This window comes from Cupressus sempervirens, chromosome 4 (assembly GCF_028749045.1).
Source record: "Cupressus sempervirens isolate cs-2001-9-10 chromosome 4, ASM2874904v1, whole genome shotgun sequence".
NCBI lineage: Eukaryota > Viridiplantae > Streptophyta > Pinopsida > Cupressales > Cupressaceae > Cupressus > Cupressus sempervirens.
This window is the reverse complement of record NC_143121.1, coordinates 470470942-470484458: the sequence shown is the minus strand read 5'-3', so window position 1 is coordinate 470484458 and position 13517 is coordinate 470470942. Positions and strand designations below refer to the sequence as shown.

The 13517-nt window shown below is 33.1% G+C and overlaps 1 pseudogene; it reads right to left on the bottom strand.

Annotated features, from left to right (window-relative positions):
* The window catches only part of LOC149562007 (calmodulin-binding protein 60 D-like), a 100210-nt pseudogene extending 87032 nt beyond the window's left edge, over positions 1-13178 (bottom strand).
* Between the last annotated feature and the right edge of the window lie 339 nt (positions 13179-13517).

Sequence of the window (13517 nt, the reverse complement as noted above, 5' to 3'; positions counted from 1 at the left end):
TTGGATTCTAACAAGAACCATAGTTTAGAAGTTCACTAAGTTTTTCTAGTAATGTACATATAGAATTGATACATGAGACAAAAAAAAAAAGGAAAATATATATATATATATTGTGGAGGAGAGAGAAAGTGACGAAAATTAGAGGAGAAATAATAAAAAAATAAAAAGGAGAAAAGAAAGGAAAAGGAGATTTCTATTTTTGAGGCGCATAGGTGGCGTAAAAAGAAAAATAATAAAAATAGTTGTCATTCCATTAATCAAGGTGTATAGGTGGCAACTTAGAAGTTTGTGGAAAGATCCTTAAATCATATATTTAATATTTGTTGGGTGCTTAGTTGTATTTGGGTGGGAATTTAATAGTTATTTAAAGGTAGTTGTATTTACCTTTTATCCCACATTGGTTGTGTTTGTAATGTCTTGGGTTAGAAGTGCCTATTTAAGAAAGGCCTATTATCATTTGTAATCAAGTTCAAGAAATGGAAGCTCTTCTAATGGAAGTTGGAGAAATAGAAGCTCTTCAAGTGTAAGCTCTTGTAGTGAAGCTCTTCTAGTTGGAAGTTCTTAGGGAGGAATCTCTCTTATATTGTAAGAATTTGGAGTCCTTTCATTTGGAGAATATTTTAATGAATTTCAAGTATTAATGGAAGTTTTATGAAGCATTTTGTCATCTCTATTGTCTCCATATTATTGCATTTTTGGTTGTGATTTGGTACGGGTGGTGTGGCTCATTCATCAGTGGTATCAGAGCACGAGTTCTTGAGTGTGCGGACAGATCGCCGAACGTGAGGCAGTTTGCACCAGGACCTTGAGTTGGTTGAAGTTTGTCAAGAAGTTCTTGATTGTGTAGACAGAGCGCCGACTGTGAGGCAGTTTGCACGAGGTTCTTGTTTTAGACAAGATTTGTCTTCTAAAGACTTGATTATGGAGAAGAGACAGACGAAGATGACTTTTGTGATTGGATGGATTTTGAGGATTCCTTGACTTGAGAAATTTAGAGCAAGAAATCAACAATCATTGCTAGTTGATTTGTAGAAGCAAGTGAATGAATTAGAAGCTGAGTTGCGGAAACAAAAAGCATGTCACTAGAAAAAAGATGTTGATAATTCCTTGGATGTGGAAAAGAAAGATGATCTAGTGGAAGAGCAAGCGGATGAAGAGGAAATCATTTATGAACCTAAAGTTGAAGAAGATGAACGAGAAGAGGAAGAGCATAAAGATGACAAGACTTACGAACCTGAAGTAGATCAAGATGATTTGAAGATTGCAGCAATGGAGGAAGAATATAGTGCCTTAGTTGGAGATCAAGCAAGTGGAGTAGTTACGTGCATTGTTGATGACATAAAAGAGGCAAGCAAAGATGAAGATGTCAAATAGGTAAATTCTTATGAATCATGGGATGTTGTCTTTGATATGAGTTTAAAAGATATTGATGATTTTTTGCATGAGGATCTTGTTAGTCATGTGTGGTATGCAAAGGAAGATTGGTATGGTGTTGCTGGATTTATTACAGGTGTGATTAATTCAACAAGATTGAATGAGGATGAGATTTATGCTTGGATAGAGTTCATTGCAAAGGAGAAATTTCAGCATCGGATACTTGTTCCAGCTATGTGTTGGAGGAAGAGGAAAAAAAATTATGTCAATAATGGCTACTTCATTTTTTGAATCCATACTCACAAAATTTTTTTCCTACCATGGGAGTCGGATGCAGGAGCATCATGCATCAACAAAAAAAAAAATGTGGAAGATTTGCATGTTGGTTTTCTTGTCTTGTTGAGGTGGAAGCTTGTGGTGAAGATGAAGATGGTTGTATATCTTTCTTTTGCGTTAAAGTGTGGGACACACTTTTCTATCTACCAAGGGAGTCTGATGCAGGAGCATCTTACATGGGAAAATTAAATTATTAGAAAAAAAAAAAAAAAAAATTGTGGAGGAGAGAGAAAGTGACAAAAATTAGAGGAGAAATAATAAAAAAATAAAAAGGAGAAAAGAAAGGAAAAGGAGATTTCTATTTTTGAGGTGCATAGGTGGCGTAAAAAGAAAAATAATAAAAATAGTTGTCATTCCATTAATCAAGGTGTATAGGTGGCAACTTAGAAGTTTGTGGAAAGATCCTTAAATCATATATTTAATATTTGTTGGGTGCTTAGTTGTATTTGGGTGGGAATTTAATATTTATTTAAAGGTAGTTGTATTTACCTTTTATCCCACATTGGTTGTGTTTTTAATGTCTTGGGTTAGAAGTGCCTATTTAAGAAAGGCCTATTATTATTTGTAATCAAGTTCAAGAAATGGAAGCTCTTCTAATGGAAGTTGGAGAAATAGAAGCTCTTCAAGTGTAAGCTCTTGTAGTGAAGCTCTTCTAGTTGGAAGTTCTTAGGGAGGAATCTCTCTTATATTGTAAGAATTTGGAGTCCTTTCATTTGGAGAATATTTTAATGAATTTCAAGTATTAATGGAAGTTTTATGAAGCATTTTTTCATCTCTCTTGTCTCCATATTATTTCATTTTTGGTTGTGATTTGGTACGGGTGGTGTGGCCCGTTCATCAAGAATTGAATCAACAAGGCAAAGTTGAAGACATGCATCTCTTCCACAAGGTTTGTCAATTTATATCTTAAAACTGTATCCTTGTAGCTACATGTGTCTTAAGACAATCCAAATATCAAAATAATAACAAAGTAATCATAAAACATATGATGCTAACTTGTAAGACATCATATTGTCCAACAGTTGCATAATTTTGATGTGACTTCCTAATAACAAAAGGAAAATGAAATTGAATATATTTACTATAGAAATGTGCATGTATTCTATCAAACTGATGCTCTAATTCACCTTCCCATAGCCTACATCAACTCCATAAACAAAAGATGTGCCATGCTAAAGAAAGCAATCTGTGAAGCCACCTATGGATAGACCAGAGTCTAATGCAACTTTTCTAGCAACATCAATATTTAATTTCTCAAGTGCTCCCTCCAACTTGTATCCTGCTCTACCAATGGTTTTCTTGTTACAAGGGTGTCTGATCTGAAAAGAAAATCCCATGGCATATACAATGAAAATATCTTGTCAGCTACTACTAAAGTCAAGAGTATTAAGGATAATCACCTACATACATATTTTGGAACTTTAGCAGTGATTTCAATGGAAGCCTACTCTGAAATAGACATCCCAACCTTGCCTACCACTTGCCCGTCAACTAAAACCTTCCCTACAAAAGACTGAATCCCAACAGAAATCAGGCAACCTAGACATGAACATGGATCAGATCAAATATGAATTACACATTTAGAAATAGTTAGAGTATAACATAAACCTAAGCTTCAACAATGATAAGAGATCAAACATTAGAGATACAATCCTAGAATTAATAAATTGCTTCCTAATGGAATTTAACATATTTGTGCTTCACACAGGCCTCAAAGTCTTTGATAGCTTTCAAAGAAAGCTACCAGATCTCTTTTAAAAATTCCCAGTATCAGTGCAAAGGACGAAAAAATATAAAGAGTGTAACCTACAACAAATATAGCTCCTTGACAAACAAGTATATATTAAGCAGTTTCCCTTAAACATAAGCATCACTAGAATCACAAATTAAAAGTAATGCTTAGTGGATATTGTAAATTTCCTTAAAATTTTGCTTGCTATAAACTTTTACATGCATTGTTTTTCAAATATTTGATATAAAAGCATTTTATCTTCCCAATATATTGATCTATGTCCTTGAATATTATCCACTCTTAGAATCGAAGATGTCAAATATTAAGTTTTTACCTCTAAGTATCCAGGATTGTATCATGGTCCTTGAGTACTGTGGAAATCTTTGTACACACATCTCATCAAGTCTTTGCCTCCTATATCCAATAAAACCACACTTAAAGTGATTCAAAAATCATGATCTCAAACTTCTCATTTTTGGAAAGAAAAAATGAATTCCAGAATTGTGTAATCATGTACAAGGAAACTCACTTTGATTGACCAAAGATTTGAAGCTTTAAAAATAATTGAACGAACACTTACATATGTATGAGGGAAAATGAAAAGTAATAATGTAAACATAATCAAATAGATGAATCAAAAGGTGTGAATTATTTTACAAATAACAAAGCATGCAGTGCTTCATAAGGAAATAAAACACATCCTAAATTTCACTTGCTTGTATTCATCAAATGAGCTACAATATATCATTAGAACACCATGCAAATATTATGCCCTAGCTAAGATCCTTTAATTAGGAGAATGGCATTGAGAAATACTAATGGCCAACACAATTAATGCCTTACACTAAACAAATCTATATATGTGGTAAACAACACTAAATTAGTAGCCAACGATATCATGATAAGAAAATAGCTTCCCACAATGGGAAGATTGATTCTCTTGCATTAAAGGGTGACTTGTATTCTTCAAGCTACAGGCAGTTCTTACATTCAATTACACCAATCATCTCATACAGTCCTATATAACTGCAAGACATGACTCTAAAACATGAGATTTCTTAGTAATTATATAGAATACATATATAGTACATGCTTCAATCTCCAAAATTAGTCTAGTGTCCTTGCTTAATCCTTTGTTTCTACAATTTGAAAAAGTACAAGCATCCATACTGTTGAAAGTAGCTAAGAGAACTTTTCAACAAGGTAATTAAAGAAATGGACAATGCTGCTCTTGCACCCCATACAAACTTTAAAGGCAAAAATAAGTTGTTTCCTATTACTGAGAAGTAATTGGTAAAAAAATTTAATGCATCAACAAATGATCAAAGTAATATCATTATAAAGAATATACAAATGTACAAAAAAGAACGTTTCTAACAAGAAACTGAAGATCATAAAATGATCTTATCTATTTACTTTCCTTTTGTGGAAAGCTAAATGGCTATTTTATATGATGGTTGTTAGACATCACTTTAGTTCTCATGTTCTTATGTTATCCATTGCTTCACTAGCAAATACTTTCTTTGTATTTCCAATCTTAAGCACATTTTTTGACATTCATTATTTTTCAATTGTGTTTGTATCTAGGGTCTTGACCAACTTTGGCCAGGTCTTCTACAGGAAAAAAAAAATCATTTATTCATCCTCCACAATAGCAATACAACCAACTTCAAATGTTGACTCCACAACAACAACTGTTAATGCAAGCACAAGCACAAGGAAATCTGACATCACCTTTAGGTTCGAATGTTAATGATGTGGAAAGAAGAAGACTTCAAATGCTTCTAAGTAGTAGGAATCCTATTGCTAGCAAGGATGGTCAACCAAATGATGTTGGTGATATGACCCAGAATGTTGGATCTCCATTGTAGTCTACACAACCTGCTCCATTTACATCTACTCTCATCCTTTCCTTGTTTTATGTAATGAGCATAGATGGTGTTGGTCATTATCTTTCAGTGATTGAACATTATGAGGAAAATATTTGCTACTAAATTGTGTTTGTATTTACCTAAACTGATAGGCAAGCATACCCTTAGGACAACATGATAATTTTCCAGTGGATATGTCATTCATAGCAAGGCATGGTGGAGATAGTTTCGTTCTTGATATTGTAAGGGATACATATTCTACTATTCAGCAACAAGTAGAGACTAGCTCAAGTACACAGACAACTAATTCAACGAGTGGAAAAACAAAGCCGCATAGATCACTAAAGAAAAGGTACGATTGAAAGGGGCCATTTTGTTACAGTAATAACAAATTTAGAAGAGAAAAATATACAAAGACTAGTCAGTATTTTTAGAATAAAATAAAATATAAGTTAATTATAAGATATCTCATGAAGGTTGTATATGTTGGGTACTTCTCTTACCTCATAAATACATTACACCATGTAGTAACTCAATTGTAATCATAACTTTATGTTATCTTAATGTAATTTTTTCCATTTTCCTAAGCTAATTGTCTCTTCATTAACTTTTATTTCTTTTAGTTTTTTGATTAAATGCACCTATTGTGTGGGGTACCTGCACCTTTGTAATTTCTGCACATTTCTCAACTCATACCATGTTAGCTTTTTGGATAACTATTTTCTTATAAGCTATATCATTTCAATTTCAATCAACTTTTAAACATTGCTTGAGAACTTTGACCTTTTGATTCATGTTTGAGCTTTAGTTTCTCTACATGAACTATTTCTAGTCTTTATTTAAGTTGTCTTTTTAATTTGCACAATAGGCTATGATATATTGTGTATCAAATTGGTCTGTCAACTTTTTATTTATACCTTTCATCATCTATCTCTTTTAAGTTTTGGTATCTTTTAATCTGCAGTTTTTCCATACATAATTGACTCGATTGTTTTTGCGGTGGCTAGTATTAGTGAAGTTTATAAGTTTTCAAAAATCTTCTAACATAGTGATATTCTCTTGAATGAATTTCATTTTGATTCACTTATACATTGATTAGGTCTAACTTGTAAGTTATCAAGTCATTGTTTTTTATTTCTCATTAACTCTTTCACATTTGCTTGGAATATTTTTGTTCTATTGTGCATGTGTGTTGGAAGCACAAAATTTAGTTAGTTATAAATGACTAGCAAGTTAGATTCAACATTTCCTTTGCTTGATATATTCACTCTTAGTATATTGCATCCATTGGTCTATGGTTCTTCACTTAGTTATCAAGAAACTGTAATATAAAAATAGGTACCTCATTCCCACAGTTTCTAAGGACTAGATTTATATGTAGCATAAAGGAACTCTTATTCATGTATTTGTTTAGCATAATCATAATTTAATGTAAACTACAAAATCAAAGAAACCAAAATAGCACACATACTTTTAAATGCTTGGCCTTAACAAATTGATTGTCCTTAACCTCAACTTAATGTATAATGTTGCCTTTGGCACAGAGTGTAAGAGCATCCATTAATGTTCTTTTGTAGAGCCTCTGCCACATTCTTTCGACAACTTCTCCTCAAAATTGTCAAAAATAGAATGGAGATTATGAAATTCACAAACCGATTGAAATGTTTAAATACTACAATTTATATCGATAACCTCAAATCTACTCTGAATCATTACAGGCTCCTCTAATACATAAAAACCCCAACAAGGAACTACAAAATCAAAGCCTAGAAGAATATAATTCCCTTGCAAAATTCTAGAACAACATAGAAACATGGTACAAAACCAAAATGAAATAGAAATAATCAAAATGACATGCATAATTGTAACTCTTATAGAGCCTCTACCACATTCGATGAGATCACACAAGAGCCTGAACCCAAATACAAGTTGTATCTATTGAACACAACGGAGGCCGATAATATAGGTGCCCTATCTTAGTTATGGACTATGGAAGAACATGTCACATAGAGAATGGTCTCTTAGGCACAAAATGACCTATCCCTTAGGCATGAAATATCAAAAAGTGGGAGCAGAATTTAGATACTCTTAGTGAACAAGCATTGATTCGTATATCGTCACCTAACTGAATGCCCTGCTGATGTAAAATGATTTATGAAAGAATTAGACATCTCTGTTGGTGAAGAAAGAATGTTGTAGTAAAACTAAAGCCAAATCTTAGCAATATAAGCCAACAACCACCACACCACAATCTGCTATAAAATCTCCAAATGTGGGTTTTTCCACAAGGGATCGCTAATTTGATACAACTTTACTTAATGGTGCTAATAATTCCATGTCCAATTACAATAAAAGGGAATTTCGTTTCATTTATATTTCAGTACACATTGCTAGCCTTCTAACACATGACTATTTCCCTTGTCACCTTCATGATGCATCAGACTATAATCTGAAACATTCTTACATTCCAAAGAAATCATTACAATCTCATTTATATGATCCATGAAAACCTATTCCACCTAATCTAAAATCTAGGTTTAATGGAAATAACAATTATAAACATAGATATACATCAGTTGCTCGATCAACCCCATGGCTGACAGGTCTTTAGATTTTACCAATTAATGGTGAATTAAAGTAGCAGGACCTTTCAAAGCTAAATAATATTGACGAATACAATTGGAATTCCTTTCTCATGGAATCTATGCCAACTGTAAGCCCTAGTGACTAATGGTACCTAGATTAGAGTGCCCTACAAATTGGCTGAAGATTCTAAATTAGGTTTTGTGAACTCAAATTATTGTTTCAAATTTTTTCTTATTTCCCTTAAGATGGGATACTTCTACAGATTTGGTTTTGCCCTATTGTTTCTTTAAGATTGTAGTGTCATTGATATTATTTTAAATTTTTTGTAAAGACTATGGACTATGGACTATGGAAGAACATGTCCAACAGAGAACACATCCAAACTAAAACATACAAAATAACAAGCTACAAATCCTCCAACAAACAATTAATCCAAACCAAACAATTAACCTATTGGCTTTTATTATTATTATTAGTCCTGGATCTTATATCTAGGTTGATTATTGATTTAATTGCTTTGTTTATTTTATTGGTCTAGACTATTTCTGTGAGGCAACATTTTCCCTTCCTAGTCATATTGGCTTTTCTGATTGTAACTAGTATACTTCGGCAGTTGTCAAAGGAAACAAATATGCTCAGGTGTTAGTTTGCTCATCAAGAAGCTCCTAATTTCTACTCCCTCCCTATTTTCATTTGCTAAAAAATAGTTGTTCCACAAAAGAAAAAAGATTTTTATATTAATCATGTAAAGATAATTTACAACGAGAATTGGAGTTGGGTTTTGAGCATGCAGGAAAGAAAGATGCAAGGGAAGAATGGATGGACCTCATAGCATTCTCCTTTTTGAGCGAGATCATCCTATCGAAGCACTCCTTAAGCAACATGAACATAACAATGAATATTGAATCATTAAATCATGTAATTTAGCCTATCTTGTATTGAAACAAATTGTGATTAGAGAATGGTTGTCTAAATTTTATGTGAGCACTATAGTCCATTTGCCATTTTTCCACACAAAATAAAGTGAATAAAGAAAAAATTTAAAGCACATGAAATTGAAAACCACAAGCCCTAAATCAGCCAAATGATAGAGGAGAATCCAAAGAAGGTAGCAAAAAGACTTGGCTATAAAAAACCAGTGTTGAATATGTGGGACTCCATCGACATGTTTAAAGAATGGAATTTTGAATAATCAACATATTGTTAATTATTAAAACTAGATATAAAGACCACATCCTTCTCCAAATTCAAAGTAGCATTCTCAATACTATGCACATGCATTATCCAACAGGCCCTGTGATCTAATAATCATACAATTCTGCAAGAAATGCTTCACAAACAAGCTTACAACATATGATGAAAATCAGACCCAAATTAAAAACCATGCCCACCACAAAGCTCTGTGAACTTCAAATCACCACAGTAAAAACCATGCCCTGAACTTCAATTGACCACTAGGAAAACCCTTGACTCCCCTGACAACAATTATAGCTCCTGCGAGGGCGTCTTAAAGAATAGAATGAAACAGGTCAAAATTTCCCTTTTTACATGTTAAGCTTGTGTTGGTCAAAATTTTGACCAACACGAGCATGGATTTAAAAAAACACATATTTTTCCTTTCCATATTCTGACCAATCTAAAACATTTTAATAGATGGTCGAAAATTTTGGTCTAAAAATGGGGTCAAATGTACTACTGAAAGCCATTTAGAAACTCTGTAATAATTATGAAATCCTCCAACCTACCCAAAAGAATTTTCAAATCATTATAAATTATTGGTGGATGAATATGAGGGAGGAGCAAAAATTAGGGGTACAATTTTTGACATGGGGTAAATAATCTGCTAAGAGATTGGAAGAGAGGCAATCTCATTCCTACAAATTATCAGTGATCCTTGTGGAGTTGATCCTTGTGGAGAAGGGTAACAAGGTAATTTTCATATTTTCCAAATGATTTAGTACTTTATTAGACTCCCAATTCCAGTGAAGAGAAGCAATTTCTTCAAAACATTTACCCACAAGACAAGCCTCAGACATGATACCATGTAACTTCCAATCTTATAGCCTAACTATGTTTCCATCTTAAGAACCTCTAACAACACCCATAGCTCCCCTTCATTGTTGGACCTAGTCCCGAGGAAGAAAGAACTACCTTTGGCATACTGCATTTAGCACAATAAAACAAAAGCTCCATCCAAACAAACAAAGGTTTTGCTGCATCAAAATTTGACTCCAGTAACTCTCCAAAGATAGCCTCCAGGATGTCCCTAATAATTTAATTCAATGTTTGAATACCTAATCATTTAATTCAGCATTTGAATACCTCATTAATGGGTATATTATGACACTTAAAGTAAATTGAGTAATACTCTGTAAAGCATCATATCTATTCACAACTCTGTTTTGATGTGTATGAAGCATATGCCATCAAAAAGATCTAAATGATTGCTGACTAGGGCATAGACTTATTTAAGGCAGTTCTCAAAACTTTTCCCTATATGGGGAAAAGTAGTAAAATATTAACACCTAAGGCTTTCCTACTATGCAATTATATCCAATGAATACAAAATTATTATTTTCTTCTATAAATGCAATACTTCAGGTTGGACAAGTAAGATGGAAATTTTATACCAATAGCTTTGTATCAAATTAATTTTAAACTACCCTCTAAAATGTAAAATATGGAGTAAAAAAATCACAAAATAAGCATGGCTCAGTTAGATTAAATCATGATCCTGCACCACCATAACATTATGGTGTCTTAAAGCAAATATAACTAATATTGCTCATATTAAAATGGCTTTCATGAAAAATATTAGAGTTCAAGAAAGCAAGATATTGGGTGGCTGGTATCTCATATGGAGGACACTATAGTTGTCTATATGAGAACTTTGTTGCGCTCTATCCCATTAGCTATTGGTTTTAGGATGGAGGGAGCTCAATATCATTGTAGTGAATATTACAAAGTTTAAGAAGACGATATATTAGGTTGCCAATTCATGTTAATGGAGGCTATTGTAATATATCAAATCTATTAAGTATTGATTCCAGCGTGGAGAGTTATTCATATTAATAGAACTAAAGAGGAGATAATATGAAGTTGTAAATATTGATTTCATCAAATCCTACTAGATATTTGATTTCAAGGTGGAAGACAACTTATGCAAAAGAAAATTACATATTATAACTTTACTTTGCCTTACCCCCTGAGTATAGATTTCAAATAAAAGAAAATGTATTCTTACAAAGTTAAAAATTACCATCAAATCATGTTGCATTTGTGAAACTGATGCAACTTGAATTGCAGCTTCCTTATCAATAGTGGTACCAAAGATGCTAGTGTTGTTCACCTACAATAAATCATTTGAGAAGGTTAACTAAAATTGTGTGTTGAGCATGTTTGTGCTACTAATTTACTAAACATATATAACAAGCCACCTTGTTTTACACTGTGTGATACCAAGTTCTTTTGAGAGGATACGTGATCCAATGGGATACATGATAGATTAAGGGAAACATGCACAGACTAGCAGATCTAAAAACAAATACAACTAGGAAAACACTTAAAGGAAATATTTTCAAACAACCAGACCCATTTCTTCATTCATTCAAATGTAAATCTTCTATACAACAACCAAACATCTCTCGACTCAAAATAGAACAATCTAACAGTTCTCAGAGTTATTTAAATGACTAACAGAGTCTGACCTAAAATTGTTATGCATGTTCATTCAACACTTCCCAACCCAGACCAACATCTTTCACTACTCCTAGCGATGTAGATAAACCAGCAATCATCAAATTCCAGTGCCAACGTAATGTCATAATGTCATCTTTCTTTCCCCCTAAAAAACAACCTATTTTTTGACTATATTCACCAAGACTATAACCTCCTTGACTTCTTGAATGCCCACATTCCACATAGAGTAAATTTAACTTTATTTCCCACTTTTTTCCCAAATTGATACAATATATGCATATATAACTCTACTGGTTGGTGCCAATACATTAAGTGTGTTAAATTTATAAATGCATAAATTACAAATTAACTAAATGCCAAGGGGAAACATTTAGTTAACCAATTTTTTAAAAATAAATGGTAGAACTTAAGGGAGGGACATTACAACCTATAGAACGGTGGAAACCATGGAAGATAGATATGTATTCAATGTTACAGAGCAATGGAAGATAGATATGTATTCAATGCGACAGAACAGTGGAAAACATGGTTGTATCCAATCAAGAACGAGAACTTACCTGCTGTGGGAAAGATCAAGTTTCCTTCTTTTGTTGGCCTTTTTTGAACCTAAAACTGGAGCCTAGCCAATATACAACTTACAAGCTTCAATAATACATTCAAGAGACCGCTGAAATTAACATTCGTAATTATCCTCACTCATCTATGGCCAAGGATTGAAAAGCATCCAAGTAGAGTACTACCAGTTTTATTATCCAAATTAAAGGAGACTATGGATTACCTTAAGAAACTAAGCATCAGTAGCTTTGATAGCTACACTTATAGCTTTAGAAGTGTCTCTATGAACTTTAGAGACATCAACGTAATGTGACAAGATTTTGCCCCGATCCCTACAAACAACTCTTATCCAAACTATAGGCAGACCAAGATGCAAAATGAGCTCCCTGTGAACACCCACAACATCTGAAACATTTGGCCTATGGAATCATGATCATCAGTAACTACATCACGATATGGTGCTTAGGAATTCAAGTGTAGAGATTGTAAATATTTTAGGAAAAATCAACGAAACCCTTACACCATGCTCCAAGTCCAGATCCTTCCCCTTCCTACATGCTCAATGAAATATTAATGAAATTGAAAATGATTTTTGATTTTGAAGTTAAGCCCCTATTGGTCAAAAGTTCGACCAACACGGGCTTAGATTTAAGAAAAATGAAATGTTTCCTTCTATAATCCAACCAACCTTTACCTTTTTAATTAATGGTCAAAAAAATTGGTAGAAAAATGAGGTCAAATGTAGTAGTGAGTGTGGGTGGTCCCTATCCATAGAACATTGGTTGGCTTAGACTTGGACCTCCAGGAGGGTATATAGGAAGACGAGTTGGCATAGCTTGTTCCATGCCAATCGGATTTTGCATTTGTGAGAATTGCACCTGCATAAAACAATTAAGAGATGCCAAATTAGTATGGCATTTCCACTGACAGAATACTAATAATTTCAACCAACCAAATAGACATTGTGAATCAATAATTCCTAGAGTCATACTAGTTACAGCAATATTTTGAGTAAGCAAATACATTCCAGTAATAAACACACATTTAGGAACCCAACAATTCCTAAATTTCTACTAGACTTAACCATCTAACCTACTAACTATATTATTAATACCCTTCCACCCCCTATAACCTCATGACCATTATTTCCTACTCTTATCAGAAATAGTTCCATCAAGATAGCTCAAGTCCATACTAAATGTCTTAATGATTGAGTTTCTATATATAGTTATCTTAATTTAGGGCACCAAAATGGGTTTTATCCCCTCACACAAGTAAACAATCTATTAAAATATCCTAGATTTGTAATTATAAAGCTTTGCTTTGAACAAAATGCCACAATCAAATTGTGAACTAGAGAATAG